The sequence below is a fragment of the Mauremys mutica genome, chromosome 10 (genome assembly GCF_020497125.1).
Source record: "Mauremys mutica isolate MM-2020 ecotype Southern chromosome 10, ASM2049712v1, whole genome shotgun sequence".
NCBI lineage: Eukaryota > Metazoa > Chordata > Testudines > Geoemydidae > Mauremys > Mauremys mutica.
In genome coordinates this window covers 18,088,460-18,114,100 of record NC_059081.1, presented here as the reverse complement: position 1 = coordinate 18,114,100, position 25,641 = coordinate 18,088,460, and the positions used below count along the sequence as shown (strand labels likewise).

The window sequence follows — 25,641 nt, the reverse complement described above, 5'->3', positions numbered from 1 at the left end:
TCCATTAAAATTCTATTGCACATCTCAGAGCATATGAAGTTTATTATTACTATGAAATTATTATTTTTTGTTAACTGACAAACAGTAAATATCGTGCAAAACTGGTGTTGCTGTGCAGATAATCATTTTCTTTCTAAAAACAATGCTTTTTTACCTTTTCCATTTCACGTTATAAACAATGGGATTAAAAAAATTAATTAAAAAAATCCTATCCATTTACTAAGTACTCATCACAGTAATATCTGAACAACTTTTTAGTCAGATTTTTTTTTAAGTGTTTTATCTGTTGCTGTATTTTCAACTTTAAGGGCAAAATAAACAACCAGCTAGTGTAGCTGAAGGTAACATTTTGCATGTTGGTTTGGTTTCTTCAAATCCCCTTAGATTTCTCTGGAAAAGTGAGTTACTTCACTATACCAGCAGATGGACACATGAAAAGAACCCATTTCTGATGACAGCATTCACATGGATGCTTACTGGCTGAAATAACTCACTTGCAGACTTTCCAAGCAAAAAAATGAAACAAACTGAACTACCAACAGCAGACTGGTAGACTAGAATTATCTCCACCACCAAAATGGGTAATATTGTCTGGGCTAGTATAAGATGATTTTTCAGAACCCAAATGATCAAAAAAAGCAGTAATTATTCCCCCCCGAAATAAAGGGTGGACCACTATCCATTTGCTGCAGTTCAGAGGACCAGACTTCCAAAAGCAGCATCTAGATCAGAAGTGGGCAAACTACGGCCCACGGGCCACATCCTGCGCACGAGACCTTCTTGTCCGGCTCCTGAGCTACTTCCCCAGGAGGCTAGCCCCCGGCCCCTCCCCTGCTGTTCCCTCTCCCCCACTGCCTCAGCTCACACCGGTGCAATGCTCTGGGCGGCAGGGCTCCTCTGGGTGGCGCGGCTGTATCACCACCATCCACCAGTGCTGCAGGCAGCGCGGTAAGGGGTCGGGGGGGGGTTGGATAGAGGGCAGGGAGATCGAGGTGGTGGTCGGGGGCAGAGGTGTGGATGGGGGCAGGGCAGTCGGAGGGCAGGGAACAGGGGGGGTTGAATGGGGACAGGGGTCCCAAGGGAACAGTCAGGAAGGGGAGGGGGTTAGATGGGGCAGCGGGAGGCAGTCAGGGGCAGGAGTTACGGGGGTGGTCAGGAGACAAGGAGAAGGGATGGATGGGGCAGGGGTCCTGGGGGGGGGGGACATCAGGGAACAGAGGGGGTTGGATGGGGCAAGAGTCCTGGGCGGGGGCCGTCGGGGGCAAGAAGCGGGGGGAGGGAAGGGGTCAGACAGGGGGTGGGGGTCGGGCCACACCTGGCTGTTTTGGGAGGCACAGCCTCCCCTAACTGGCCCTCCATACAATTTCAGAAACCCGATGTGGCCCTCAGGCCAAAAAGTTTGCCCGCCCCTGATCTAGATAATGTTGCCATGTCCAATATAGGGCTTGTCTCCATGGGAATGTTACATCAAATTAGTATGTCAACTCTAATTGCAGTAATGTAACTAAATGACTGAAGCGTATCCATACTGCTATGTTATACAGGGTTAAAATACTTTTCTTGTTAATCACTGCATTCGCATACCTCTGCGCTTGTTCAAATTATCCACTTAGCACAACATTCTGTCGCACAACTCTATTCTCTGATTTTTCTCCTGGTGCATTTTGGGGACACCCACTAGAACCCCATCTGTGCGCACGCATAAGAGAAAATAACATTCTCATGATTCCTAGATTGGCATCCATTAATTTTGCCAGTGCCATTTTTGAACTGCTGTCAAGTAGCATGGAGGAAACTCTGCAAAGTGCCATGATCCTAACAGTCATTAATACAAACAGGATGATGCACATATACTGGCAGGTTCTGGGGTGGCTAGATTTGGCAGTGCAGCTTTGTAGGGCTTTGGATGCCATGGCAATATGGCTACAGGAATAGGTAACTGAAATCAGGCAGTTACTTCTGCAGAGCATTTATCTGGAGCATCTTTATTTGATGGAGAACCACTTCGGCTCAGTCAACACAGAGTGTGTGGTAGGATAGAGAGCGGCAAAAATGGGATGACCAGCAGTGGATGCATTAATTCAGGATGCAAAAGACTTTCCTAGAGGTCAGTGAACAAAATATGAACTATGCATCTTGTCATGGTTTTGTAATCACTGCAGGCATGTCGATATGCCCTTTGAAAGCTCCATTTCTGAGGGCTAGTCTACACTTACCTGCCGGGTCGACGCGGTGAGTTCGACTTCTCAGAGTTCGAACTATCGCGTCTAGGTTAGACGCGATAGTTCGAACTCCCCGCGCGCTCCGGTCGACTCCGGTACTCCACCACTGCAAACGGCGGTGGCGGAGTCGACCTTGGAGCCGCAGACTTCGATCCCGCGGCGTCTGGACGGGTAAGTAGTTCGAACTAGGGTACTTCGAGTTCAGCTACGCTATTCACGTAGCTGAACTTGCGTACCCTAGTTCGACCCCCGCCCTTAGTGTAGACCTGCCCTGACAGCCAGCATGCTTATCTGCTCTGAGACAAAGCAACCATTACTGAGGAATGCTGTGTGTGAGAGAGGCGGGGGGGGGATCTGTTGCTGTCTGAACTTACAAGACAGCATGCTGACATGCTCTCAGCCCCTCCCCCCCCAAATCCCACTCTCTCTTCCTCCACATACACACAACACACTCCCTGTCACACTCCAGCCCACCCCCCTCATTTGAAAAGCATGTTGCAGCCACTTTCATGCTGGAATATCACAATGCACCGCTCTCTGTGGCCATTGCAAGAGCTGCTAATGTGACCACCTCAATGCACTTGCGCTGCAATCTGTCCCACTGACAGCTGCTTTTCCTATGGTGCTCTACGAAGGGGTTTAACTCAAAGTGCTCTACATCTGCAAGTGTAGCCATGCTCAAAGAAAACAAATGCTGAGGCCCATTATCAAAAGACTTGCTCACTCCACCCAAACCCTACTGTTGTGTTAACTGCAATTGGGGGTTTAGTCTTAAAGCTGAAAAGGTCTCTCTGAGAGTCTGTTATACAAGGAGAAAACAGTTCCTTGTCCCCTTATACTGCAATGAGTATATAATTTTTTTCAGTTTACTATGTGCATTGGACGGCATTTCCAGTACAGTCAGTTTCAGGATTCATGCACAGCTCTGTGAAGAGTTGAGGAGCACACTCTTGTCCAGGCCCTGGAAGAGGGTATATATCAGTAACAGCAGCAGCAAAACTGAAACAAAGTCAACAGGCAGCAGACAGGTGGCTGCACAGAGAAAAAGGGGAGGAAGAATGGGCACAAGAATGTCCAGTGTTGTTGCACTCTGGACTGCTCTAGAGATGGAAGAAAACACTCATGAACAACTTAAAAAAGGATTTATTTAGCGAAAATTTCAGAAAAACAATGAGGAATCCACTGGCACCTTAAAGGCTAACAAAATTTATTTGGGCATAAGCTTTCATGGGTAAAAAACTCACATGCCCAAATAAACGTGTTAGTCTTTAAGGTGCCACCAGACTCCTTGTTGTTTTTGTGGACACAGACTAACACGGCTACTTGAAAAATTCAGGACATACTATTTCACATGAGATTTTGCATCAGCAAGAGTAAAGTTGGTGGTGTTTTATTTTGTGCCCCCTCCTCCCCACTCTTCAAGCACACCTCCACTTCCTCAGCAGCTAATATTTTACAGATGCTAGGATCAGAACCCTACACACACACCAGTGAAATTCACCAGAGCCAGGCCAATCTCATTCTGTTGCTTGGAAATGGTCTGAGCAACAGTAATAGAGCTGATCCCTGGATAGGATGACTACAAATCAGAAGTTTGGAAAAGAGCTGTACTATCACAACAACCATGTTCAACCTAAACAGCCAGGATACTGGGAGATGGGTAGAGAAACATGCAATAGTACAGTAGCCACTCCACCACCTGTCTCATTTGCAAACATTACCAGCAATGATTTTGTTTTTTCTGCTAAAACATTAATAAAAAAAAAATCTTTAATAGCACTGGGTCAGGAACAGGTCCCTATTGCACAGGGAATCTTCCTACTCCCAATCAATTTTTTCCAACACCAAACATGGTGGGATATAAAAAGATTAAGTTTCTACCTTCAGGAGTCCATTTCTTTAAGAAAACAGCAAGCCTCAAGATAGGTCTATTTAACATTAGATGTTTCTTCCCTACCACTTCCCCTTCCACCCCAACAACTTCATTAGAGCAGCAAAGCAGCCAGTGCAACTGCACCTCCTGCCCCCCATAATCTATCTTCCCCATCCCTCCTGCCCTCACTGTTGAGTAGATTTGGTATAAAAAGGTAGTTTCTGAAAAGAAATATTTAGTATTAGTGGTCATTTTCTGCTGTTATTCTTCAAAACTAAAATTTTCTCCTTCAGCAGAGACATTCTTCCAGACAATTCCACAAAGAACTACTCTCAGAATGACCACCACATGCTATTGTTCTCAGGGACACTCAGCCACAGGTTGCCCTCAATTAAGATGCCCTCCTTTAAAATGGCTACTGACTCATTGTTTTCTGTGGAAATGAAGCCAAGCTGCTCTCAGAGAAAATCCATGGCAAGGAAGCAGAAAGAGCACTATAAAGAGTATTGTGAACGGACGCAAAGAGGACCACTGCCAAGGACAAATAGAGACTTCAGGCCCATTGAGAAAAATGGATCATTAAAAAACTTCTTACCAACGATGCAATCAAATCACCCACAGAACAAGACAACCATGGATCTACATCACAAAAAGCTGATGAGACTCATGAAGAAGTCTGTCAACTGTTAGACATCACTACCAGATTTTTTTTTTTTTGAGTAAAAACAAAATTAGTGGAAAATTTTATATTGGGAAGCTTTCAGCTTCAGCTAAATATGGGAGTTAGAATTTTATACTGTTGTAAAATATTGATCTTATTCTAAACTCAGAAGCCAATTCTGTGTCTCCTGCAGTCAGCATTGGGTATTAGTATCATTTAGTAATCAGCTAACAGCTACTGTGATCCCATGAAACAACCTATAGAAAGATTTAATTAGCTGTAGTCAACAAAACTATATATATTCTTAGACAGTAAAAAGGGTAAAAACAGGAACAAAACAGTTTTTTCAAGAGATATATTTTAACATTTTTATGTTTTAAAAAGGTAAATTCAGATATGTGAAGTAGATATAATTTATCATCCTAGAGGACTCCATAACATTTGATACAGAATGGTAATGTAACCAGGAAGATTTAAAACATGTTAGTCTAGGTTTCCATTCATTTGGCACCCTGATGGATAATATTTACATTTTTAATTTGCCAGTGAATTAGTTTCCCAAACATCCCTTTGTTCCCAGGCATTAGAACCTGGCAAATTCTTTCAAATAAAATTATTTTAAAATTACTTAGGGAAGCAGGGAAGAGAGAAAAACATTTTGAAGGTAAATGTATAGGATCCACGAAGAAGAAAGGCCAAAACAAAAAAAACAAAAATAAACAAAACACCCATGTCCCCTTTAAGGCCTCCAGTCTGACCCCAGCCAGCAGAGCTCCAACTGCTTCTTATCATTCTAGGAGGCAGGCTCTCCCACCTTCCCTGGGGCATCCGGTCAAGGGAAGAGTTGCTTAACCCAGTTCATCAGACCCTTATCTCAGGCCATGGCTACACTTGCAAATTTGCAAATAAACTGAGTCTCCAGGGCCCAGGTGAAGCCAGTAACCTAGAGCCCAAGGGGCCTGCAACCTGTAGCAGCCAGAATGGCTTCTGGTCCCTTCTCTCTTGCCCAGCTTCCTTTTCTTGTTTATATAGCCCAGTTCCAAGGGTCGGACAGAGTGCCCCTGGATTGTGCCCTAAGATCTCTTGGCTGTAAACTCCCTCTTGTCCCTTTAAGTATGCCCCGAGCTACAGGAAGTTGCGACAAAAATGCAACTGGAAGAATTTTTTAAGATAAGAACGCTGCTTATTTTCGCAGTTGCATACATTCAAGAAAGACTGACAAAATTTTCTCAAATTTAGGAAAACAAAACAACCCCCTCCCCAACAAAACCTCTCCCCTAGCTAGAGGCCACTAATGTAAAATTTTAAACAGAAAGGGTCTATTGAGGAAAGTGTGGGGAGGGGAGGAGGAGGAGGAGAATGATGAGGAGGAGTCAGATTTCTAGCAAAAGTCAAATTGCAATTTAAGGGTCCTAATTTAGGACCTACATTATATCCCTAAACTGAAATGAGAATTAATATCTAACTTTGCAGAACAAAACGGTCTACAAACATATACTGTGCATTATGTATGAACTTTAGATTGGTGCTATATTTACTCATAAAAAGGCAATGCTTTATGGTTAAAAAAGGCGTGACAACCTTTTCTGCAATCTTCAGGAGAGCAACAAAGCTGGCCTGGCCAGGCCTTGTAAGATAGATATCTTCATGATAAACATGAAAATTCTGGAAATTTGAACAAACTAGCAAGATCCTCCTTAGTTAGTCCGAGTTGTTAGAGTGGCCATATACTATTGAAAAAAATACTTGCCTTTAGGTGTAATTTTAAGGCTTTGGAGTTCACACTTATAACATCAGAATGTCATGATAGTTTGATCATTCTTGAGCTACTCTTTCCTTGAGCCGACACCAGTTGGAGCAGTTGGTAGAAAAATAAAGTTGACTCATTTCTGAAGTTTGCAACTGTGTTTTTAAAATTTATAAAAAAAAATTTGTTAAGGATGCTTGCCAGATGGATTTACAACACTTGTGCTTCTTTAGACTGCAAGCTTTTCAGGGCAAGGACCATCGCTTTCGTATGTTTGTGCAGTGCACAGCACAGTGGGGCTCAGGTCCATGCGCAGGACTCCGAAACATTACTAGAATACAAATAACTAAAGTCACATATGGAAGTTCCTGATGACTAAACAATGCAATGCACTTTTTAATCTACCTTTATTTCCCACTAGCAACATAACTTTGTACGATTAGTCACCGTTTATACACACACCATGAACTAGAAAAACTGGGGGGAAGTGTAACTACCTGTAACAAGAGCCCACTTACCCACAAAATGTAGCTGTTTATAGAGTTCTTTACAAATAGTGCCTAAATCAGCTTTATTTTTCTCTCTACTTTCCATTAAGATATAATGCCAAATTCTTGGGACAGTCTATCTTGAATCCCAGGATGCTAACAACTAACATCACTTTCCTTGTCTTAGTAAGTTTTACAGGAAATGTGCAGTAGTAGCTGCCTCCTTACATTAGATATTGCAATATACAATATTGACAAATTTAACTCTCATGAACTTATTACCAAATGAAACATTTATTTCATTTTGGGAAGCATAAGAACATAAGAATGGCCGTACCAGGTCAAACCAAAGGTCCATCTAGCCCAGTTTCTGTCTACCAACAGTGGCCAAGGCCAGGTGCCCCAGAGGGAGTGAACCTAACAGGCAATGATCAAGTGATCTCTCTCCTGCCATCCATCTCCATCCTCTGATGAACAGAGGCTTGGGACACCATTCTTTACCCATCCTGGCTAATAGCCATTTATGGTCTTCACTACCATGAATTTATCCAGTTCTCTTTTAAATACTGTTATAGTCCTAGCCTTCACAACCTCCTCAGGTAAGGAATTCCACAAGTTGACTGTGCGCTGCGTGAAGAAGAACTTCCTTTTATTTGTTTTAAACCTGCTGCCTATTAATTTCATTTGGTGACCCCTAGTTCTTGTATTATGGGAATAAGTAAATAACTTTTCCTTATCCACTTTCTCAACATCACTCATGATTTTATATACCTCTATCATATCTCCCCTTAATCTCCTCTTTTCCAAGCTGAAGAGACCTAGCCTCTTTAATCTTTCCTCATATGGGACCCTCTCCAAACCCCTAATCATTTTAGCTGCCCTTTTCTGAACCTTTTCTAGTGCTAGAATATCTTTTTTGAGGTGAGGAGACCACATCTGTACACAGTATTCAAGATGTGGGCGTACCATGGATTTATATAAGGGCAATAATATATTCTCAGTCTTATTCTCTATCCCCTTTTTAATGATTCCTGTTTGCTTTTTTGACCGCCTCTGCACAATGCGTGGACATCTTCAGAGAACTATCCACGATGACTCCAAGATCTTTTTCCTGACTCGTAGCTAAATTTGCCCCCCATCATATTGTATGTATAGTTGGGGTTATTTTTTCCAATGTGCATTACTTTACATTTATCCACATTAAATTTCATTTGCCATTTTGTTGCCCAATCACTTAATTTTGTGAGATTTTTTGAAGTTCTTCACAATCTGCTTTGGTCTTAACTATCTTGAGTAGTTTAGTGTCATCTGCAAACTTTGCCACCTCACTGTTTACCCCTTTCTCCAGATCATTTATGAATAAATTGAATAGGTTTGGTCCTAGGACTGACCCTTGGGGAACACCACTAGTTACCCCTCTCCATTCTGAGAATTTACCATTAATTCCTACCCTTTGTTCCCTGTCTTTTAACCAGTTCTCAATCCATGAAAGGACCTTCCCTTTTATCCCATGACAGCTTAATTTACATAAGAGCCTTTGGTGAGGGACCTTGTCAAAGGCTTCCTGGAAATCTAAGTACACTATGTCCACTGGATCCCCCTTGTCCACATGTTTGTTGACCCCTTCAAAGAACTCTAATAGATTAGTAAGACATGATTTCCCTTTACAGAAACCATGTTGACTATTGCTCAACAGTTTATGTTTTTCTCTGTGTCAGAATTTTATTCTTAACTATTGTTTCGACTAATTTGCCCGGTACCGATGTTAGACTTAACAGTCTAATTGCCGGGATCACCTCCAGAGCCCTTTTTAAATATTGGCGTTACATAGCTAACTTCCAGTCATTGGGTACCGAAGCAGATTTAAAGGACAGGTTGCAGAACTATTAACTAAGGTTTGTAACTTCACATTTGAGTTCTTTCAGAACTCTTGGGTGAATGCCATCGGGTCCTGGTGACTTGTTAATGTTGAGTTTATCAATTAATTCCAAAATCTCCTCTAGTGACACTTCAATCTGTGACAGTTGCTCAGATTTGTCACCTACAAAAGCAAGCTCAGGTTTGGGAATCTCCCTAACATCCTCAGCCGTGAAGACTGAAGCAAAGAATCCATTTAGTTTCTCCACAATGACTTTATCGTCTTTAAGCGCTCCTTTTGTATTTCAATCGTCAAGGGGCCCCACTGGTTGTTTAGCAGGCTTCCTGCTTCTGATGTACTTAAAAAACATTTTGTTATTACCTTTGCAGTTTTTGGCTAGCCGATCTTCAAACTTCTCTTTGGCTTTTCTTATTACACTCTTGCACTTAATTTGGCAGTGTTTATGCTCCTTTCTATTTGCCTCACTAGGATTTGACTTCCACTTTTTAAAGGAAGTCTTTATCTCTCACTGCTTCTTTTACATGGTTGTTAAGCCACGGTGGCTCTTTTTTAGTTCTTTTACTGTGTTTCTTAATTTGGGGTATACATTGAAGTTGGGCCTCTATTATGGTGTCTTTAAAAAGCGCCCAAAGCATTTTTAAAAAAATGGAAATATGTACCTTAAAACTCTCTATTTTAGTCTCCCATCACTACATGAGGTAGTTACACAAACAGCATCCATTTTAATACTACAAAAATAAATATCAAGCAACCTGAGACATAAAAGACTCCATAATGTTTAATATAGGGAAGGCCGTTTTAATCTTATTAAAATGTATTTCTATTCTTATTGTTTAATGAAGATATGAGATGCTTATGTACTTCTGGCATAATCACATTAGATACTTTTGGAAATATAAATAGCTCCAATTTAAACTGTCACGTTCCAGTATGGATAGATAGTTTAGTAGTTTGAATTCAGCAAGAGAAAGACTAAAGCTAGAATTGTCGCCACTATCAGAACTCTCTTGGCTTTTCAACTTGTCACCCACGCATATGTTCACAAAAATATTCAAGTTAATGGTACAGAAAAACAATAATACAACTTCATCCTGTGATGAACAAATTGACTCACATATAATCAGAAAGTAAATGGGTTACAGCTATATGCTTGAGAACATGGTCTTATTTGTCACAATTAGTCTGCTGTTGTGTAAGCAAAGACCTCCATAGTGAAGCAACAAGCTTAGAACAGGTCATCATCTGTCCAAATACTTAATAGGCCCAAACCCCTTTAGCTTTTAGAAGCAGACAAGATGAGGCCTATTCAAACTATATATTCAGATCATAGCTTTGCTATAACTTTTTTTTTAAATATACAACTTTAACCAGATGACACCAGTTGACATGATCTTCATTGCTTGCCAGCTGCAGGAAAAATGTAGAGAACATCTCAGACCACTATACCTGGAATTCATTGGCCTGACAAAAGCCTTTGACTCTATTAACAGGGAAGCGTTGTGGAAAATCCTTCTGAAGTATGACTATGCACTGAAATTTGTCACTATTCTTCATCTCCTCCATGACGACATGCAAGCGGTGATCCTCTGTGACTGACTTACTCCAGCTCCTTTTAAGGCTAAGACAGGCATCAATGCTCTTCTCCATCTTCCTTGCTGCAATGCTTTATTTGATCAGTGATAAGATCCTGGTAGAAGTACAGCTAATCTACCAAATGGAGAGCAAGCTGTTCAACCTTGGCTGCTTTTGATCCAGAATCAAAACATCGCTGACTTCAGTCGGTGAGCTGAAGTATGCTAACGACACTGTAGCATGTGCTCACTCAGAAACAGATCTTCAGGTGATCAACAACATCTTTGCTAAAGCATATCAGAAAATGGGACTGAAGCTTAGCATTCAGAAGACAAAGGCCCTCCAACAGCAAACTCCTGGTGCACAATTCCCAGCACCAGTAATACAGATCCACAATAACCCTCTAGAGAATGTTGTGCACTTCCCATATCTTGGAAGCCACCTCCCACATAAAGCTGATATTGATGAAGAAACCAGCTTAAATGTGCAAGCTGAGCTTTTGGTCATCTTTGAAAGAGGATGTTTGAAGATTGTGACATCAGAACCAGAACCAAAACCAAACTTGTGGTCTATAAAGCCTTTGGGATGCCCACCCTACTGTATAGGACTGAAACATGGACAACATTCAGGAGATATCTTACGGTGCTGGAGAAGAACTGGAAATAAAGAAAGTCACCACCACTGCTTTGGCCTTGATCAAGTCACTTTATCCCTCTGAACCTCAGTTTTCCCAATCTCTAACAAGGAAATACCACAGAACAATACTGACACTGTCTTCTGGTTGTGCATGTACAGATACTACAGCAGTGCAAACTTATTATTAAACATAAGTGCTTATTTTTCCCCAATGTTTTTGGTGTGCAATGAATTGTGTATAAATACCTTGTATACAATAGTTATTTACAATGAAAAATGAAAAAAAAATCTCTTTCCACATGTTTAGTCACCAACACAATGCCTAATCATGCAGATGCCAAAAGCCTTCAACTTCCAATACATTTAAGAGTTGATGACCCTCACTGGATCTGTCTAAATGTTTTACAAAAATCTCTTCACCAATGTTCATTCTGAACTCATTAATATAAAATAGAAGTTACAGTCACACATCAAAGGGAAACTGTTTTTAAAAGATCAGATGATACCATAGTCCAAAAATATTTACAATTTTACTCCATTTTATTTATTTTAAAAGGTATGTGATTTTGGAGGTGGAGAGATGTTTCTATACATTAGTCCTCACACTCATTTGAGGGCATCTTCCAACAGAGGAAACAATCATGGCACTAACAGTAACTCTAAAACCAGTCAATCCAAAACAAAGAAACAATAAAAACCAGTGATTGGCTGCCTGAACAAGTTACTTGATAACACAAGCCCCACCACTATGATCAAAAGCAGCAAGTTATGTCAATGCTAGCTGGCAGCTGAGACGGGAAGACAGTAGGAGAAAAAAAAATGTGTAGACACCTGAATGATACAATGTTAAATGCCAAGAACAGTATTATAAACATGATAAAATAGGTACAATTATTAAAATACAGGGTTCTAACACAAATATTTACTGAAATAGAAAAAACCTCATCTTTGAAAAGGGCAATGGCTCAATTCACAGAAGCAGCATCACAATTAAGAATTAAACTTCTACTAGAAATAATATTAATCTCCCTTCCCCCCCCCAGTAGCAGCAGCAGCTTTCAACAGCGCTTCAGACACTGTGCTCTACTGGAATTCTTAATAACTCTCCCTTTTTAGCACCAGCATTACTACATTTGAAGTGCCAAAGTGCAAGCAAAGGCCAGACCAAAAGGAGAGCAAAACATCAGCATAGGTGAACTCTATCCCCATATCATCAGAATATGCACTTACAAGCAGACACTACATGTGCAATTAAATACTGCAAGTAGTCAAGGGGCTATATTATATGTACACACACAACATGTAAGCTCAAAGCCTTGCAAACAACTTGAGTGTCACAATATTCACTGCCTTTACAAAGCCAGAGCAATTAAAGCCTTGCTAAGATCCTTGGTGAATCAGAAGCACTTACTCTGCAGCACTGAGGCCCATTACAGGGACAGCTGGCAGCAAACCCCAAATTTACGTTGCTTAAGCACCATGCACTATAAAATACTCTTGTCAAATCTTCTTAAAAAAATTGCATGTGCATTATTTATAGCAGGGTTTTGAAACTCACCAGGAGGTAGCCTTGGTGTTAGGGCAGATACCTCTTGCTGGTCCCATGAAACTCTATTCAGATTTCTCTGAGTTATATACTGCTGAAAATTACCATTTCCCATTTGTCACTTGCATTGTACATCTTAATGTTGGCAGCATGCCAGAACCCCATAACCCTTGCACCAGAGCCCTCCTTTGCCACCTCACTTCAGCATACACTGTACTCGGAACACCAGAGAGCACAGAGTTAGCCTGACATCTGCTGGAATAGTTGCAGCAATGGGAAAGGAGAGTGCAAGGGCAGTCATCCACTACTACCCCTCTCCTGGGCCATCCCCTTGGATGACCTTGGGTCAGTTGTTTCTCCTCCTTCAGAGGGTGTGATAAGCAGCCCTGGACAAGACTCAGCCCACCTCCAGTAGCTGAGGTTACAGGGTGAGAGAAAGCACTCAGCTGGAGCTCCTGCCCTCCCACCTCCTAGACCCAGCAGACCAGCCTCCTCTCTGAGGGCATATCATAGGGCGGAAGCTTTGCCATTTCCCAGGGCAAGGACTGTGGGCCCCTAAAAGCGATACTGTACTGTAATACAAATGAATGGGAATCAGGAGAACAGTTCTAGACTCATTCTTCTATTGACTGATATTAATGCCACACACTTAACTTTAATTAAATACACAAAAGGGTATAGTAAAAAGAATATTTAAGCTTGCAATGTCAAGCACTCAAAAGTTAGAAAATGCAAGAATCCAGGTTGCCCATGCAACCTTAATTCACCCCCTTGTGTATATGCATTATGAGACATAAAACTAAAAGATCAGATGTTATTTGTGCCACTGGGACTGTGCCTCATTCAGTGCACAGGATGGACGGTGCTCCCTGAATGGGTAGCTATTCAATATTTCTTTTTATACTCTTTCAGTGTCTGACCTCATGCATTACTTACTGCACACTATCCAAACCCAGCACTAAATATGGAATTATTAATTTCCTCATGGGCTTTTCTACCATGCTCATCATAATATGAGTGCTTTGCAAACATTAACTTGTCTTCACAACACCCCTCTGACGTACAGATGAACAATTAAGGTAGAGTGATTAATGCCTAAATTAAGTGTCCACTAATTTTGGGTGCCTACTGCCTGACTTCTCAGTGTATTTAGCATTTATGTTCAGTGCTCCCAATGACTTCAGTTGCAACTGCTCAGGACTTCAGGAAATATGACCCCCGGTGTCTCATACACCCAGAAAATTAAAAAAACACAGAATGTTTAGTTTTGGTTTAAGTGACATGGCCAGAATCATACTGGAATTCTGTCATAGAGGCAGAGACAATAATTCAATTATCTAATGGGGTATTCAATGACCTAAATCACAAGAAGTTGTAGTGAGTCTGCAACACTCCAAGGCAGGTACATCTGATTTAAAATAATAAAAAAAAACTTCCCCCAACCAAACCACCTGGTTTCTGGTGGGGGGAATGGCACGATAAGAAGGAGAGAAGAGAATATGAGGACATAGGGTTGAGGACATGTTGCCAATGATCATTAAGGTGGCTGCCGAGAAAAAAAAAAAAAAAACAGACACACAACATGCTGGATGCACTATTAGTGGAAGTCTCCATTGAGGAGTTCGGATTTTTAAAGTGTGTCACACCTAAAGGAACATGAATGTTTTACTTTTCTAAGAAGGTTGAGGACATGAGGGTATGTACTGTGACCCAGTATATAAGAATATAACTGCATTGTCAGTGTGGTAGGTACATGAATTATAGAGTGAATATAAATCAAGGCAGCATTATGAGTTTTATTATCTCATCTTGATATATTTATAGCCCTTCAGTTGTCGGTTTTTCCTTTATAGTTAGTTTATAGATTCTTTCTATATAATTGGGAAGAAAAATAAAAGTGTCTTCCTCCATTTCTCCCCTTCATTCCTTTGAACTTAGTTTCCATCATTTTCAATAAGCTTTTTTCTTCTCCATTGTCCTTTACTGTCCTGCTTCTTCCTTCAAACAACTTATTTCCCCACAAAACAAACAAAAAGTAAGAATGAACTGTGGGTATGGCCATGTATTTTACCTCTCACATGGCTGAACCACTCAACTTTCCATTTTAATTAAAAGGCTCGATTCTGGAAATATTTATTGCACTCAAGTACCTTTGCTAAATTACATTAAGTGTCCTCCTCACCCACCCACAGGGGTATAACTGGGAAAATGCCAATACAGACCTTGCTTAAGTGACCCACTCTAAGGTACATGCTTCAGCAATACTCCCAGTCCCAATGGTATCAGGATTACAAGACTAGGACATGAAACCAACTTTCCTACAGGGAAGGTAATTTGATAAGATAGCCCTTACAAAAGCTTCCAAGAAGTCATATCCACAAATTACAAGTTTGTTTGTACTCCCTATCAGTTAATTATATTGGAAATCCATGAATTACATAAATACATCAGGGAAGTCAGGATTTAATAAATCTTATCAGAAGCCTCCAGACCTATTAGCCAATAAAATATTTACACCAAATCCTAGATATCATAAATGATCCTTATTTCTAGGAGTGATAGCATAATTGCACGGAGCACAATCTAGTTCTCTCAATTTTATGGAACATTTTCAATATACAGTACTTTACTACTTTTAAAAGAATTAAATCTATGCCATACTGCATACTGACTTAAGTCTTATTTCTCCATCAAAAAGTTACTTCACATACCATTCTAGAACAATACTCTAAGGTATCAAAACTCATTTATACACTATCCACATACAATCCCAAGTAAAAAGATCAATAAACGTAATTGTACAAACTACTCTGGAGTCAAGAAGTGCTGTGTCATCAACAACATTAAAAACTGAAATATCTCATTATTTAAATCATGTTGCATCACAAGTTGTTTGACAGGGATAGCTGTGTGAGCATTTGAGTTGGAGGGTAGAGGAAAGGGGGTGGTAAATTAGGTCAAAGAGATGAAAGGAACAAAAATATGGAAATTTGCCCCATTCTCCTGATTATAAGATCACTGGAGCACTGGCTCCTTTTACCTTAATACAGAGGAAAGTTAAATACAAGAAAAAGACTTGCTTAATAAAGCTGTTTGTAGTACAATTAAGCATTTTTTTTTAAATCCTAAAATGCCTAAGTGGATCTGAAACATATAGAGAAGAGAGGCTTAAAAGCAAGTAGTGTTTAAGACTAATGAAAGCCAGCAGCAGTAAGAGTGAAGGGTGAGTGGGAGTGGAAAACAAGGCTAAAGAGAAGAAAATAACGGGGAAGAAGGGAATTTAGTGGAGGAGAGAAAGCCATAGGCAGAATGAGAGGAGAAGCAAGCTTGGGAGCCAGCAAAAAGGGAAGGAGGAAAGATCCTAAGGGAAGGTGGGGGGAGAGGAGCTTGGGAGGGGGATGAAGAGGCAAAGGTACACCTAGGCCTGAGTTTGGATTAAGTAGCCTATGCTTTCTAGAAGGTTGCGAATTTAATAAATAAACTTCTGGAAAACTGCTAAGGAATCCCATTCCAATACATCATACTCCTTTCACCAACAACTGGTATTTAGGTATATTCACCATCGTTCCTCATAACTGGACACATTATAGTCAGACTTGACAGAAATTTGCTATTATGTTTTTAGTACCTACCAGAAGAGAGAATTCCTATTTTCAATTCTTATTGCCAGTGTTTCTGAAAAATGTCACATGTGACAAATAAAAGTGATGGACTAGGTCATATGAAGCGTGCCAACACCAGAATTATTAATCTCCTAGACTGGCAGAATGTTTAAATAAAGGCCCTGGAAGAGTAGCTTATATCCGATTTCCCCCCCTTTCATTACAACAGGAAGTGCAAAAATCCTATTTCTGCAGTCTAACAACAACACTGGATCATAAAAGTGCTGGCATCCAGTATTTGCTTTAGTCAAAAACCTTGTAGCCACCTGTGGCCTAAAGAGAAAAAGCACTTCATTTTCAGCTATTTTGTCTTTAAACTTTATTCTATACGAAAAGAATTACAAATTCATTATTCATTGTGAACTGATGCTAAGGCCTTAGTTTTGGACACTTTTGTTAAGAAACAGGTTAAACATAACTGTATGTGTATTTAAAAGATCCTAAGTTTGAGGTTCCATGATAATCTATTACCATGTAGAGGCATAAAGCTTTTGTAAACTTTGTTTTCTAAACATGTTCACTTTCTAAGCCTGAACATCATTCTGGGATGAATTAGCAGGAGCATTGTAAGCAAAACACAAGAAGTAATTTTTCTACTCTACTCAGCATTGATAAGACCTCAACTGGAGTATTACATCCACTTCTGGGCACCACACTTTGGGAAAGATGTGGACAAACTGGAGAAAGGCCAGAGGACAGCAACAAAAATGATTAAATGTCTAGAAAACATGACCTAAAAGGAAAGATTGAAAAAACTGGGTTTGTCTCTTTTCCAGACTAAACAACTGGGGGGGGGAGGGGAAGAGGACCAAGAGGAAACAGAACAACAGTCTTCAAGTACATAGAAGATTATTGCCCTCCGCTTTATAACAAATTGTTTACCTTAACCACTGAGGACAGGACAAGTAGTAGTGGGGTTAAACTTCAGTAAGGGAGATTTAGGTTAGACATTAAGAAAAACTTCTTAACTGTCAGAGTAGTTAAGCGGAACAGGTTACCTAAGGTGGTTGTGAAATCTCTGTTATTGGAGATTTTTAAAGAGGTTAGACAAACACCTCTCAGGGATGGTCTAGATAATGCTTAGTCCTGCCTCTGTGCAAGGGACTGGCACAGATGAGGTCCTCTATTGAGGTCTCTTCCAATTCTACAGGTCTATGATTCTGTACAACTAGAAACAGATCTTTTGCCTCAACCCCAGCCACTTTATATATCACAAAATATACAAAGTAGAAAACACACAGCTGCAATCTGCCTATCACACCATCCATAATTAGAACTATAGGTAAAGGAATTGCATAAAATGTGTTTATCATGGGAATCCAGCTTATAAAACCTGCTTACAACAACAAAATCAAGTCTTCAATATAACAGGTATATTAAGAAGATTACGTTGTTCATTTTTCTATTTTACTTTTGGTTAAAAAAGGAAAGCTATTCAGCAGTTCCAACCACTTAAACTTAGAGCCATTTTAAAAATAAGTATCATTCTAAGAGGACGCAAAAAGCAGACAGTGATGTAGCTATTCTATCTGCACTTTGGATTACACTGTTCTAATTACAACTACATTCAAGACAATTGTCCAGAATACATTATGTACAACCATTTTCCAATGTCAGAGCCAACAGTTATAATATTTCCCCCATCCAGAGTGAAGAGAGATTTAAAGAAAAATGGAACCCAGGTTAGCCCAATTCGGTACAGCAAATGTGTATGGTACAGTTTTTTGGCAGGGTTTTTAAATATATATTAAGTTTGAGCAATTAAGTAATTAGTAGTACTGTGTCTACACCAGCAATACATTGCACTTTTATAGCACCTTTCATTTGAAGAGCTCAAAGCAATTTAAGAGCCCTTAATTAAACCTCACAACATTTAAGTTTCCTGCCTTAAAGAGAGAGAAATGATTGGCCCAAGCAACTCACCTCTCTTTAAAAAGTTTTTTTTTAAATATGAATGCTACACTAACATATAACACAACCCTATTTTTGTAGCAAAAACATATGATATGCACCCATTCACAGTTGGTTCAGACATGAGACCACAGAGGAGTCAAGGTTAGGAGGAATGGGATAAAACATGGGACTACCTTATTTTAAAACAAGCAAAAAGCTTCACATCCACTTGTACCAGCAGTGACCCATTTAAATTGAATTAGCCTATTATACCTATATGCAGATACATTCAGAACTTTGGAAACACTCCTTCTCTTGCCATCGTCATTAAATGCCACCTCCACTTTTGCTAATCTAGCATCAGGGAGACAGTCTGTAAGCAGCTTCATACCCCATCCTTTATAACTGGGGAAATTTGAAACATTCACTATCTCTTTAAAGGGGCAACATCTTATAATCACACCAGTTTCTCCACTGATCCTCTCCTGATACCACCACCTCAAATGGTTCTGCCTCAAACTAATTATAAAGCCACCATGCGCAGATGCAGCCCCTAAAAAAGATCCTTGGAGTGTAACAAGCCCAGTGCAGGATCCCAGAGTACAGCTACACTGAAAGCTCCTTATGAATCCTTAGGTACAGCCAGCTTCTAATGGCATCTCAGCATGCGACCTGTCCCCAATCCCCAGGGTGCTACCACCCAGACCCCAATGCAGGGGCCTTCCCCCGGATTCAGCCACCACTCCCAACCACCCCAGGGAATCTGCCTCCAGGCCCCCTCACCCAAGTACAGCTACACCCTCCCAGTGCAGGGACCCCTCCCCCAGGTGCAGCTGCCCCCCAGTGCAGAGTCCCCTCCCCAGGTGCAGCTGCTCCCACCCCTTAGTGTAGGGACTCCTCCCCAGGTGTAGCTGCCCCCAGGGCCCCCACCCCAGGCCACCTCCCGGAGCAGTTGCCTCCAGGACCCTCACCCCAGTGCCCCCCCCAGCAGCCTCCCCCAGGACCCTCACCCCCGTGCCCCCCGAGCAGCTGCCCCCAGTGCCGGGCCCCCGGCCAGGGCGCAGGGCGCCCAAGGACCAGCCACTCCCCCACACGAGCGCGGTACTCCTGCAGCCCTTGGGGCCGGCAACACCGCCGCGGACCCCTCACGCGGTGCGGGAGCGCTGGAACAGGCTCCCCTCCCCCTTGCAGGGCGGCGGGCGATGGCCATAAAGGGAGGCGCGCCCCTTACCGCGATGGCGCTAACCCAGCCGGGCGGATAAGGGCGGCGACGGGGCCGGCTCGGTGACGGAGATTCACACACGAGGGAGAACTGACCCCATCACCAGCCCCCGCCAGCGGCTCCGGTTCCTCCTACTGCCGCGGCGGGGACAGAGACCCGCCCCCCTGCCAGTGCCTGCGAACGGCAACGCACAATCCCGCTGACCGACGTCAGCCTTGGCCATTTACAGTCCAGCATCCGCCCCCAGCGCTGCCGCTGTGGTGCACATACCACTTGCGCATGATCTCGCCCACTGAGGGGTCGCTGGCCAATCGTAACGGGTGGTGTTGCTGAATGACGGCCCTAATTACCAATAGGAAGTCGGTGGACCGGCACAGAGAGACCCGCCTCAATAGTCCACCACCAACCAGTGGAATCGCGGCATTACGCTGACAGACGGTTTTCATGTCTAATGACAATCAAGCCAGTACTTGTTCCCGTAGTGATATTATAACCCCCTGCCTCGCGAGCTCTGGCACTGTGCCCAACCAGAAGCACCAGCTCGCTGGGAGCCCCCTCCCCTATTATCAGCAGCGAGCGTCTCCCCATCCGCCCAAGCCTCCGAAAACAGGTCCCGACCGTTTCCCTAAAGTACAGCGTAGCCCGTGTTCCCCAGCGCAAGGCGTCCTGGGAATTGTAGTCTCTTGTATTAGCATGCACCTTGCTTGCCCCCCGGAGCCTGTTTAGCAACTGGCCAGTCGGAGCGCACCGGCCTCCGTAATTCTTCCTACCCTCACCCGCCATCTCGCTTATTTATAGGAGGAAAAGAGTTCTACCGCCGCCTGCCATGCAGTCCACAGCCCCACCCATTGCTCTCTGGGTTCGTCGCGCTGTCAGTCAGCCCCATACACCCCTTCAACACAGCCCCTCCTTCCCCATCTCCTACAGTAACTGCAATGCCTCTCTCTCCCGAGAATCGCTGGAGTCCTTCCCACACAGCTCGTGCTACTCGCCTACACCCCCCAATAGAGCCTTCCCATTCAGACAGCCCCCACACCCAAACACAGCTCCCCCCTGCATAGCTCCCACACACCCCATGTAGCGCCCCCTGCATAGCTCCCACACACCCCGTGTAGCGCCCCCTGCATAGCTCCCACACACCCCGTGTAGCGCCCCCCCGCATAGCTCCCCCATACGACTGTATAGTGCCCCCTACATAGATCCCCGCCGTATAGCGTCCCCCCTGCATAGCTCCCATACACCCCGTGTAGCGCCTCCCTGCATAGCTCCCCCATACGACTGTATAGTGCCCCCTACATAGATCCCCGCCGTATAGCGTCCCCCCTGCATAGCTCCCATACACCCCGTGTAGCGCCCCCCTGCATAGCTCCCACACACGCCTGTATAGTGCCCCCTACATAGATCCCCGCCGTATAGCGTCCCCCCTGCATAGCTCCCATACACCCCGTGTAGCGCCCCCCTGCAAAGCTCCCACACACGCCTGTATAGTGTCCCCGTGTAGCTCCCATAGCTTCACCCCGCCCCCCCCGGAATAACGCACCCCTCCGTAGCTCCCACAGCCTTCCCGTTCGTGCTGTCGCCCCGCCTCCCTTCCCTGAAGATCGCTGTCCCGGCGCACCCCCTGGACAAAGTGGAGGAGACGAGAGCGAGGCGGGTCAGGACACGCGATCACAAACCCGCCCTCCCCCACCAGCGGGAAGGGACGAGGGAGTCGCTTGGTCCGGCGCGGGGTGAGAGTCGGGATAGGAACAACCCTCCCGCGTCTCAACTACTCCGCTCCCAACCCCCCCGGAAGCGCCGCTTGTGCGCCCTCGGCCACTTATTGGCGGCGGATTTTCCCCCCCCTGAGGGGGGGTTGTTTGGGACCACGGCGGTTCCCGCCCCCGCCAGAGGTCACTTCCGGGGCTGAGCTAGAGCGAGCCCGCGTGAATCCCGCGTCGTCCTGGGGAAGTTTGGTGGCGGCGGCCGCAGCGGCAGTAGTGGTAGGTGCGAGTTAGTCAGTGGAGGCGGCGAGGCTGCTGCTCTCCTCTTTTACGCGGGATAAAAGGTGGCCAGGCAAACTTAGCCAAAGGGTCTGGTCCTTCCTAGCCCGCTTCGGGTCGGGGGGCTGGCGGCGCCTCGCCTGGGGGAGAGGAGACGCGATTATCCCCTTCGCCCGGCCGTGGAGTAGCGCGCCTTAGGGTCAGGGCTGCGGTGTGTGGCGTGTGGCAGGCCGCGTTCAGTGGGGCTTCAGCAGCTGGGCGTTAGTCCTGTCTGACGCCCCATACCACTGCCTGGCTCCCTTCCCCCCTTAATGTTGGCGCTCGCGGTGACTCCCCAGGTTGTGTCTAGGGTGGAAGCTGCACCCCATTAAGCTGTTTGCCTACTGTCGGAGCTGAGATTGTGCTGTGTGGGAGTTCATCTAGGTAGGGGGACTTGAGGCTAGATCGACTTGTTCTTGACTTGAGGAAAATCCTGGTCTCAGAACCACATCTGAGACCTCTGTTTCTCTTGTGTGTTCATCTGAGGGATGTAGATCCATGACCACCCAATGGCTAGTGACCCTTTAGAAAACACTGCAAACGTGTCATGTTACAGAAACCTAGCAGTCTAGGAATCTAGCAACTCAAAGTAATTACTCCATGTTCTGGGATTTCTGCTTCTCAAATTTTACAAGGGGATTCACTTTTAGAAACTTGACTACAAGACTAATGAACATCGGATATGTTAAAACAGAATTTTAATGACTTTCTTGAAATGTATTTGTTAGTTCTGTCCCCAAAATGATTTGGGATGGCAAGCATCTGACTGTAGAGCCCTACTCCAAATGAGAAGCTCTACAAAATGTACCGAGAAGCTAAATTTCACAGCTGTGCAGGAAACAGTTGAATGGTCTAGGATGGGGGTTCTCACCACAATTTTTTTGGGGGCCTCAAAGTGTGGACACCAACTCTTGCTGATGATTGCACTGACACTTTTTCCTAAAATATTTTATTAACTTTGGGAAAAAAATAAATAAATATGCACATGCACACATCCAGATCGTTGTAATTTATTTATGTAGGTTTATTTATTTATTTTTTACAGACTCAATAATAAAACTTGCTGTGAAAAGTTATATTTGTATGTTTGTTAATATCATTTTTCACAGGACACTTAGCTACCTGGGAGGCTGTGAAAAGTGATATGTGATATTAAGAAACATACAAGTATCACATTTTACAGTCTCTCAGGTAGCTAGTTAGTCTGCTCTGAAAAGTGATGCATGCATGTTTCTTAAGATCACCTTTCTCAGCAAGTCCCAGGACAAATTAAGTCCTGGATTGGAGGATCGGAGTGGAAGGCAGCAGGGGCCTAGGGGCTGGGGGTAAGGGGATGGATGCTGGGCTTGGGGAGGCAGCGGAGGACAGGGGCGATGGGGGTGCGACTGGAGCTGAGGGGAGGCACCCACGGCGAAAGCCCACTGCCGCACAGCTAGAGCCTAGGGCCAGCATCTGTCACTGCACAGCCAGGGCCAGGCTGTGCAGTCAGTGCCTGGGGCCAACACCCACCGGGGTCGGCATCTGCTGCTGCATGGCCAGGGCTGGGGATCAGCACCTGGGGCCAGCGACCCTGCCACATGGCCAGTGTCCAGGGTCGGCATCCAGCGCCAGGGTTTGGAGCTCATCAGCGTCGAGCGCCGGGATTCGGAGCCCGCCAGCATGCGGCTGGGATTCAGAGCCCACTGCTGCATGGCTGAGAACAGGGATCTGCACCTGGGTCTGGCGCCCACTGGAGCCTAGCTTCCACACCCGCTGCCAAACAGCCAGAGTCAGCGGCTGTGGCCAAAGGCCAGGGCTGAGGATTAGTGCCTGGGGCCAGCGACTGCTGCCGCATGCCCAGTGCCTGGGGTCAGTGTCCAGAGCCGGGGGTTGGAGCCTGCCACCATGCAGCTGGGGTTTGACGCCCACCGCCAGGGATCTGCACCCACTGCCATGCAGCCGGCATCGAGGACCTGCACCTGGGTCGGGGGCCTGCCCAACGGCCAGGGCCAGGGTTTGGTGGCTGTGGTCAGTGACCAGGGCTGGGGACCAGCGCCTGCCATCAGCAGCCGGGGCTGAAGATTGGCATCCAGGGCTAGCACCTGGGGTCAGTGGCTAGGGGTTGTAGTGAGCGATGGGGGGTCAGCAGCTACCACCAGGGGTGGTGCCCCAGAGCCAGGGATCAGAGGCTGTCGCCGTGCGACCAGTGGTTGGAGCCTGAAGCCGTGTGGCCAAAGGCCGGGGCCATGTGGCCAGAGCTTGGGGTGTCTGTTTGAAACACCGCAGCTGGAGTCAAGTGTTGGTGCCAAAGCCCCATGGTTGGAGCCCTGGTCCATGCAGCCAGGCACCCGAAGTCCCACCACCTGAGCCTGCTGCCCAATCACCCCAGGACTGAAGCCTGAGCCCCACTTCCCCCCCACACCCCGCAGGTCAAGAACTCACCTTTCTCCTTCAGTGTTGTGCCCCTCCTGTCTCCAGAGGCAGTGCAGGGTGGCACTCTCAGGAACAACAGGGAGGGGGAGAGGGTGATGCTTTGCTCCCCCTCCAATCACTGCACGAAAAGCCCCTGGTGGCTGCATTTGGGAAACGGTAGTCTAGGAGATAAGAACAGATATAACTTAGATAATATTTTTACTTCACGGTCTAAGAGACACAGACAAGGTTTTCATCTCAAGGCCAAAAGACCAAAAACATCAAGACACTTGATCATGGCCTTTGATAGGCCAAGAGACTACTAACACTTGGATCTTAGCTACTCTCATAGCACTTTTCATCAGTAGATCACACTTTACAAAGAAGTATCCACATTTTACTGATGGGGAAACTGAAGCACAGAGGGGTGAAGTGACTTGTCTAAGGTCGCTATGAAGGTCGGGGTGAAGCTATGGGACACTGGCACTGTTGAGAATAGAACCCAGGTTTCTTGTATCCCAGTCCAATGCGCTGTCTGTACTCTCTCCCATAATAAGGGAAAAGTAATAATGTAAAAAATTAGGAACAAGTAATTTTGCCCGTGGGCAAAAACGTTACAAGGATAGATATGCTAGGTAGCTATCCAAGTTATTGTCTTACTTAAGTTTTAAGGGGCAGAGAGATTGTCTCTCATCTGTGAAGTGCTTGGCACAATTTTGGGTGCTGTGAAATAATGCAGTATAAACTCAGATTTGCAGAATGTGGGCTTATCATCATTGCTTAATTCAGAAATAGTGTCAAAGATCTGGGAATAAGAGGAAGGATTTTTTTAAATAAATGCTTATAAAGAATGTCTGTACAATCAATAAAACTAATAAATCAATGTACAGGCTAAGAGAAGTACAGGATTACAAATGCAAATTTCTAAGAAAGAAAAGGCAGTCTTTGAAACTACTTTTAATTAACTCCTTAAAACTACATCTTAAATTGAGTGTTTCTTTAAGAAAATACTTATGAATTTTACCATAGATGTCAACAAGAGCTTTAGTGAAAGCATTTTCTTGTTTGTGCTTGAGGTAGCACCAAAAGGCCACAATCGGGATCAGGATCTCATGGTGGTAGGTGCTATAATAAACGCAAAACAAGGTCCTTGTCTTGAAAGCTTGCAGCCTAATTTAAAATAAGATGTAACAAGAGAATAAAACATTTGGTAGGAAAGGAGGATGAGGGTAAATGTTGTTAGACTGCTCTCTTAATAGGCGAGTAAAGAGTACAACCTCATGGTTCCAAATAATGTAATTTTATATCAATGTATTAGTAATCCCCACTTACACCTTCCCTAGCAATTATGGAGTTTCTCCATTGTTCATTTGTCAGAGCTCGGTGAGTCAGAAGGCCTCTGAATTCTCCCTTTGTCTTATTCAGCAAATGAGAAATTAGAGAAATGTTCCAAAATTTGAAAAGTCTCTCCCTGTAAATGACCTTTGTTTTATATCCAACAGAACTCAGTTGTCATATTTTCAGACAATAAATGTTTGTTTATATGAATGCTTCATAAATTACTTCCTAGTCTTTTCTTGCTATTGAATATTTTCAGTCATTATACACTGCTCTTATCAGAGGATCTGAAAGTGCTTGATGAAAGTGAGTACCACATGAATTTTACAGATGGCGCAGAGAAATGAAGTGCGACCTCAGTTAACCAGTTATAATTTTAATCATTTAAACGGTTAACTTTTTACACAATATTTACAACCCTACCAGAAACCATACAAGGAACAACACCAAGCAGGGGCAAAGAATACTGTTCCACTCTTAGGGTCGACAG

At 44.0% G+C, this 25,641-nt stretch overlaps 2 protein-coding genes across 11 annotated transcripts in view; one reads left to right on the top strand and one right to left on the bottom strand.

The window, feature by feature from the left end:
* Positions 1 to 19,558, bottom strand: part of R3HDM1 (R3H domain containing 1) — a 129,313-nt gene extending 109,755 nt beyond the window's left edge. For 7 of the 10 annotated variants that reach the window (XM_044978453.1, XM_044978459.1, XM_044978460.1 and 4 more), the window contains exon 1: positions 19,411 to 19,557. The gene's annotated coding sequence lies outside the window, so the exon portion shown is untranslated. Of the gene's footprint in view, positions 1 to 19,410 lie in introns of all 10 variants that reach the window. The other 3 variants (XM_044978463.1, XM_044978462.1, XM_044978454.1) reach the window with 3 other exon arrangements.
* A 1,691-nt stretch (positions 19,559 to 21,249) lies between these two features.
* ZRANB3 (zinc finger RANBP2-type containing 3) overlaps positions 21,250 to 25,641 on the top strand; it is a 124,499-nt gene continuing 120,107 nt past the window's right edge. Inside the window, exon 1 of the mRNA XM_044978477.1 lies at positions 21,250 to 21,383. The gene's annotated coding sequence lies outside the window, so the exon portion shown is untranslated. The remainder of the gene's footprint in view (positions 21,384 to 25,641) is intronic.